Source organism: Leptonychotes weddellii, chromosome 3, assembly GCF_054177405.1.
Source record: "Leptonychotes weddellii isolate Sample4059 chromosome 3, ASM5417740v2, whole genome shotgun sequence".
NCBI lineage: Eukaryota > Metazoa > Chordata > Mammalia > Carnivora > Phocidae > Leptonychotes > Leptonychotes weddellii.
The window spans coordinates 55,577,363-55,584,074 of NC_138371.1; the positions used below are offsets into that span (position 1 = coordinate 55,577,363).

At 39.1% G+C, this 6,712-nt stretch overlaps 1 protein-coding gene and 1 non-coding gene across 2 annotated transcripts in view; one reads left to right on the forward strand and one right to left on the reverse strand.

Annotated features, from left to right (window-relative positions):
* METTL8 (methyltransferase 8, tRNA N3-cytidine) overlaps positions 1-6,712 on the forward strand; it is a 179,109-nt gene that overhangs the window by 117,480 nt on the left and 54,917 nt on the right. The gene's annotated exons all lie outside the window — the stretch shown is intronic.
* On the reverse strand, positions 3,189-3,295 carry LOC115940421 (U6 spliceosomal RNA). The gene has a single exon (XR_004075178.1). It is a non-coding gene; the product is annotated as a U6 spliceosomal RNA (small nuclear RNA).

Sequence of the window (6,712 nt, forward strand, 5' to 3'; positions counted from 1 at the left end):
TCAACATGGATGGGACTGGAGGAGATTATGCTAAGTGAAATAAGTCGAGCAGAGAAAGTCAATTATATGGTTTCACTTATTTGTGGAACATAAGGAATAGCATGGAGGACATTAGGAGAAGGAAGGGAAAAGTGAGGGAGGGGGGAATTGGAGGGAGAGATGAAACATGAGAGACTATGGACTCCGAGAAACAAACTGAGTGTTTTAGAGGGGAAGGGGGTAGGGGGATGGGTTAGCATGGTGATAGGTATTAAGGAGGGCATGTATTGCATGGAGCACTGGGTGTTATATGCAGACAATGAATCATGGAACACTACATCAAAAACTAATGATGTACTGTATGGTGACTAACATAACATTAAAAAAAAAAAAAGACCCATATTCTTGGGAAAAAGACAAAAAGATAAGACCCAAAGTGGTGTTTTCAATAAGGACATATGTGGGAATAAGGAAACATGCAGAACATTTTACAAATCCAAACCCATTATCCCATCTTTAACCCAGCCCATTGTGTCCAATTTTTCCCTCTGTCCCTCTTTTACCTCAAGTTGCTTGACAGAGGGTGTAGTTAGCTGTGCCATGTATTATGCCCCTAACCAAATGTCTGCCTCTGACTTTTAAAGAGATACTTCTACCTCACCTTTCTAATTTATTAAAAAAAAAAAAAAGGAGTACATTTGTACCAGAAGCTAAGCCTAAGTTTATTTTATTTTATTTTAAGATTTTATTCATTTACTCGAGAGAGAAAGTGTGAGAGAGAGGAAGCACGAGAGGGGGAAGGGTCAGAGGGAGAAGCAGACTCCCTGCTGAGCAGGAAGCCCAATGTGGGACTCGATCCTGGAACTCCAGGATCATGACCCATGACGAAAGCAGATGCTTAATCAACTAAGCCAGCCAGGCGCCCCTAAGCCTAAGTTTATTTTAAAAGACTCTTGTTTGAAATCAGGAAAGACAGGACTCTGAGCTGCTCCAATTTTCCCAGACAGACATTATTAAAAATGGGAGTCTTATTTCCAGAGGAATTGTGAGCCGAGGGATTGCTATACTAAGGGTATGACAAGTGGTAAAAAGATCGGATGAAACATAATCATCTTGCTTTGTGATCAAACTAATGCTGAAGGAGCTTCAAAATGCCTTATTTTGTAAGCTGTCTGAGGGAATTAAGCAAGCAGTTTGAGTTAAAACTCCTACAGCTCTCTCTATTTCATAGCTTCGGGTCATTCCCATAGCATCACTCTGAACTCACTTTTATTATTTACCAGAACCCCACAATGTATAATTAAATAATCAATTATGTTTTAAAGAGATTTAAAAGTAATAACAACCAAAGAAGGTCTTTTCTATCCACCCACAGAGTTACCATTACTGGTGCTCTTGTTTCCTCTGTGCAATCCAGATTTCCATGTGGTATAATTTTCCTTCTTCCTGAATGTCCTTTAGCATTTCTTATAGTGTAGATCCGCTGGTGCAAATCTTCTCAGCTTTTGTATATCTGAAGAAGTCTTTATTTGTCCTTTCACTTTGAAAGATGTTTTCACTGGGTATAAAATTCAAGGATGACAGTTGTTGTTTGGCTTGGTTTGGTTTTTTCTGTCAGTACCTTTAAAGACATTGTTTCATTGTCTTCTGGTTTGCATTTTTTTCAGACAAGAACTTTACTGGTCTGTTGTCATTCTTATCTTTGTTCTTCTGGCAGATTGTAAGATTTTCCTCCTTTCACTGGTTTTGAACAATTTGATTCTGATGTGTGCTTTGGTGTAGTTCTCTTCTTGTTGCTTATGCTTGGGTTTGTGGAGCTTCTTAGATCTGCGGGCTTAGGATTTTTATTAAAGTTGGAAATTTTTCGGCCATTATTTCTTCAAAATGTTTTGTCCTCCCATCTCTTCTCTGTTACGGCCTGAATTGTATCCCTTCAAAACTCCTATGTTGAAGCTCTAACCCCCGATGTGACTATATTTGGAAATAGGGCATTTAGGAAGGTAATTAAGGTTCAGTAACGTCATAAGGGTGAGGCCCTGGCTGTGTCCTTCTAAGAAGAGGAAGAGACACCAGAGATCAATCTCTTTCTACACACATGCACAGAAGAAAGGCCAAGTGAGGACACAGTGAGAAAGCAGCTGTCTATAAAACAGGAAGAGAGATCTCACTAGAAACCAACCCTGAAGTCACCCTGATCTTGGACTTCCCACCTCCAGAACTGTGAGAAAATAAGTTTCTGTAGTTTAAACTGCCCAATCTGTGATATTTGTTATGACAACTGTAGAAGGCTATTATAATAGTTCAGAGAATTCCCATTTTAGCCATCCCACTCACCTCCACCAGACATCCAGTTTCCCCTATTATAAACATCCTACAGTAGTGTGGTATATTTGTTAAAATTAATGAACCAATATTGATACATTATTATCAGCTAAAGTCCATAGTTTATTCAGATTTAATCTTTCCCTAATATACTTTATTCTACCCAGGATTCTTCTAGTATACCAAATTACATTTATTTGTCATGTCTCCTTAGGTTCCTCTTGGCTGTGATAGTTTCTCAGAATTTCCTTGTTTTTGATGACCTTTGAAGTTTTCAGAGGCACTGGTTAGGTTATAATAGGATGCCCCTCTATTGGATTTTATCTGGTTTATTTTCATGATTAGATTAGGGTTATAAGTTTGGCCATACCAAAACAATACCCTTCTGAGCATTCTTCTTGACAACCAGTATAGCACAAGGTTTTTCCACTCTGGGTACTAGGAACATAAATTATTCCTGGCCCTGTGTGAAATCTGAAGACTGTGGGCTCCTTTCCAGTGGGTCTTTTCCCTTACTTGGGTAGGTTCCTCATTCATATATCCAGTTGCTACTTACCTGAGGACTGAAAAGGAACCATAGTTCTCTGGAGCCCTTGCTCTATCTCTGTGCAGCTCTCTCCTCTCTGGCACTCTGCCCTGTGAATTCTGTCTGCCTTGCTTCCTCCAAACTCACAACTCTGGCTACTCAACTCAGGGAGATTACCGGGCTCTGTTTGGGATTTTCCTCCCTATACTGTATAGCCTGGAAACTCTCTAGGCACTAAACTAGGGCTATCATGGGGCTCACCTCATTTATTTCTTTTCTCTGAGGGATTACTGTCCTAGGTTTCATGTGTCCAATGTCTGAAAACCATTACTTCATGTTTTGTCTTTTTTCTCAACCTTTTTTTTTAACGGAACACTTAATGAATTTGCTGGTCATCCTTGCACCGGGGCCATGCTAATCTTCTCCACATTGTTCCAATTTTAGTATGTGTGCTGCGGAAGTGAGCACTTGTTTCTCAATTTTAAGGGGAGAGAGTAAATCCAATTTCTCAGTATTATGGCCACATACTGAAGTCAAAATTATTTTTCTGTTTTATTGTGGTAAAATAGACATATCATAAAACTTACATTTAGCCATTTTAAGTGTACAGTTCAGTGGCATTAAGTGCATTTACCTTGTCGTGCAACCATCACCACCTTCTAGCTCCACAATTTTTCCATCATCCTAAACTGAAACCCAGTACCCATCAAACAATAACTCCCCATTTTCTCTTCTCCTCAGCCTTTGAAAACCACTGTTCTGTTCTCTGTCTCCATGAATTTGACTACTCTAGGTACCTTATATATATGGAATCATATATCTGTCCTTTTGTTTCTGGCTTGTTTCACTTAGTGTAAAGATTTTATTTATTTGAGAGAGAGAGAACATGAGTTGGGGGAGGAGCAGAAGGAGAGGGGAAGCAGACCCCCTGCTGAGCAGGGAGCCCGACGCGGGGCTCCATCCCAGGACCCTGAGATTATGACCTGAGCCAAAGTCAGATGCTTAACCAACTGAGCCACCCAGGTGCCCCTTATTTCACTTAGTGTAATATCCTCAAGGCTTATCCATGTTGTAGCATGTGTCAGAATTTCTGTCTTCTTTCTTTTTTTAAGATTTTATTTATTTATTTGACAGAGAGCAGGAGAGAGAACAAGAGAAAGCACAAGGGGAGGAAGGGGTAGAGGGAGAGGGAGAAGCAGACTCCCCACTGAGCAGGGAGCCGCATGCAGGACTTGATCCCAGACTCTGGGATCATGACCTGAGCCGAAGGCAAATGCTTAACCAACTGAGCCACCCAGGCAGCCCAGAATTTCTGTCTTCTTGAAGGCTGAATAATATTCCATTGTAGGTATATACCACATCTTTATTATCCATTCATCTGTCAATGGATATTCAGATTGTTTCCACCTTTTGGCTATGACTAATGCTGCTATGAACATTGGTGTATGTTATGGACTGAATTGTGTCTCCACAAAATTCATGTTAAAGCTCTAGCCCCCAATTTGACTATATTTAGAGATAAGGCCTTTAGGGAGGTAATTAAAGTTAAATGATATCATAAGGGTGGGATCCTAATCTGATAGGACTTGTGTCCTTATGAGAAGAGGAAGAGACAGATCAGAGATTTATCTTTCTGCATGCAGAGATTGATCTATTTGCATGCAGACAGACTAAGTGGGGACACAGCAAGAAGGCAGCTGTCTACAAGGTAGAAAGACAGATATCACCAGAAATGCACCCTGACACCACTCTGGTTTTGGACTTCTCCAAAACTGTGAGAAATTAAATTTCTGTTGCTTAAGCTACCCAGTCTGTGGTATTTTGTTATGGGAGCTTGAACTGACTAATACAGTGTACAGGTATCTGTTTGAGTCCCTCAGTTCCAGGAGTGGAACTTCTTTGAATTTTTTGAGGAACTTCTATACTGTTTTCTGCAGTGCATAATTACATTTTTAAAAAGATTTTATTTATTTATTTATTTATTTATTTGAAAGAGAGAGAGTGTGGGGGTGGGGGAAGAGCAGAGAGAGAGGGACAAACAGACTCTGCATTGAGTGTGGAACCTGACATGGGGTTGATCCCACGACTCCAGAGATCATGACCTAACCCAAATCAAGAGTTGTATGCTTAACCAACTGAGCCACCCAGGTGGCCCGTGTAATTACGTTTTATCATCAGTTTCTCTGGCTAGAAAGTAAGCTCTGGGATGGCAGATTAAATCTCTTGTATATGTAGTGCATAGCATGTTATAAATGCTCAATAAATATATGTCACCTCCATGAGCAAATACATGGATTTTTGCACCTGAAAATTAATTATTAGTAGTAATAACTATTTGAAGCAGCATTATATTGTAGAAAAAATTCATGAAACTGGAATTTTCGTTGTACCTTTGCTACCAACTTACTTGTGACCTTGGATAAAATATTAAATCTCTTGGGATCTCAGTGTTGTCATCTGAAGATGAAAGAGTTGTACTGAATGATCTCAAGGTCCTTTCAGCACTAATACATTTTGGTTCTCTAATTCTCAGTACTGGGATACCTAGTATCATTAGTTTTACATACTTGAAAATACTATGGCTTGTCAAGTTGCCTGCTATTAGGGCTTGGGCAAAGCAGGGTACCAGGTTAAGGTCCTGATGGGTTGAATTGGGTTGGCTATTTCCCAGAATTACCAACGGTAGAGGACACATCAAAGATTAGGTTAATAAAAGCAATATCAGTTATCAAAACTAAGAGTCAAGTACAAGGGCTTTAGGTGGGAGCCAGTGATACCACAAAGAGGTCAGGAAATGGGCTGCAAAGCTAGACTACAAAGCTGAATGGTGGTTGGCTTCATTATGGTGGCTGTAGAAAGTGCTGGGTCTCCAGAGTTCTGTGACAGGATTCTTTGTGTCTGTCTTCTAGGATATAAAATTGGAGTGTTAATTACTACTTTTTCTACCACTTAGGCCAAAGATAAATGGAAATAAAAAACTCCAAAAAGAACCAGGCCTTAATTTTTTATGAAATGTTTGAAAAATTAAATGTAAAATTTATTTAAGTTAGAGCAAAATGTAAAAATTGGTGAATTTGGAAAAGAGTATTTAGGAGTTCCTTATATTAGTCTCATAACTTTTCTGTAAGTTTGAAATTATAAAAACTAAAAGTTATGAAGAAGAAGAGTATTTTAATGTATTTTAAGGAGAGTAAGAGAAAAACCAGAAGAGGACATACAGGAGCTTGCCTAAGTGTCCTTTATCTGCCTCTCTTCCTAGAGTACACTCTACTTTTCCTGGAAGTATTAGAGTTGCCATAATTTAAATCCATCCCCACTATGGGGAATATTTACTTCACTCTGGAAACATTTTATATGGGACTTTACCCACAACAACTTTAGAATTGATTTTATAAGCATAGAAGAACTGCTTCTAGGGCAAAGTATCTAAATCATCTTATTATAGAAGTTTTTTGACATTGTTCCTAGGTCTACATCAAAGTATCAGTGTATTAATATCTAGAACTCTAATTTGACATTAGAAATTCAAGAAACCACGATTTTAGATTTACCAGCTTATCAGAAATCCTCTGATTTTTAGCTAAACTACATCATTACTTTGGAAGAAAGTATTTCCAAAATATAAATCTGATAAAGTGGGGCGCCTGGGTAGCTCAGTTGGTTAAGCAACTGCCTTCGGCTCAGGTCATGATCCTGGAGTCCCGGGATCGAGTCCCGCATCGGGCTCCCTGCTCGGCGGGGAGTCTGCTTCTCCCTCTGACCCTCCCCCCTCTTGTGCTCTGTCTCTAAATAAATAAATAAAATCTTTAAAAAAAAAAAAATCTGATAAAGTGCTTATATCCAGAATAAAGAACTCTTAAACCTCAGTAATAAGAAGATAACATG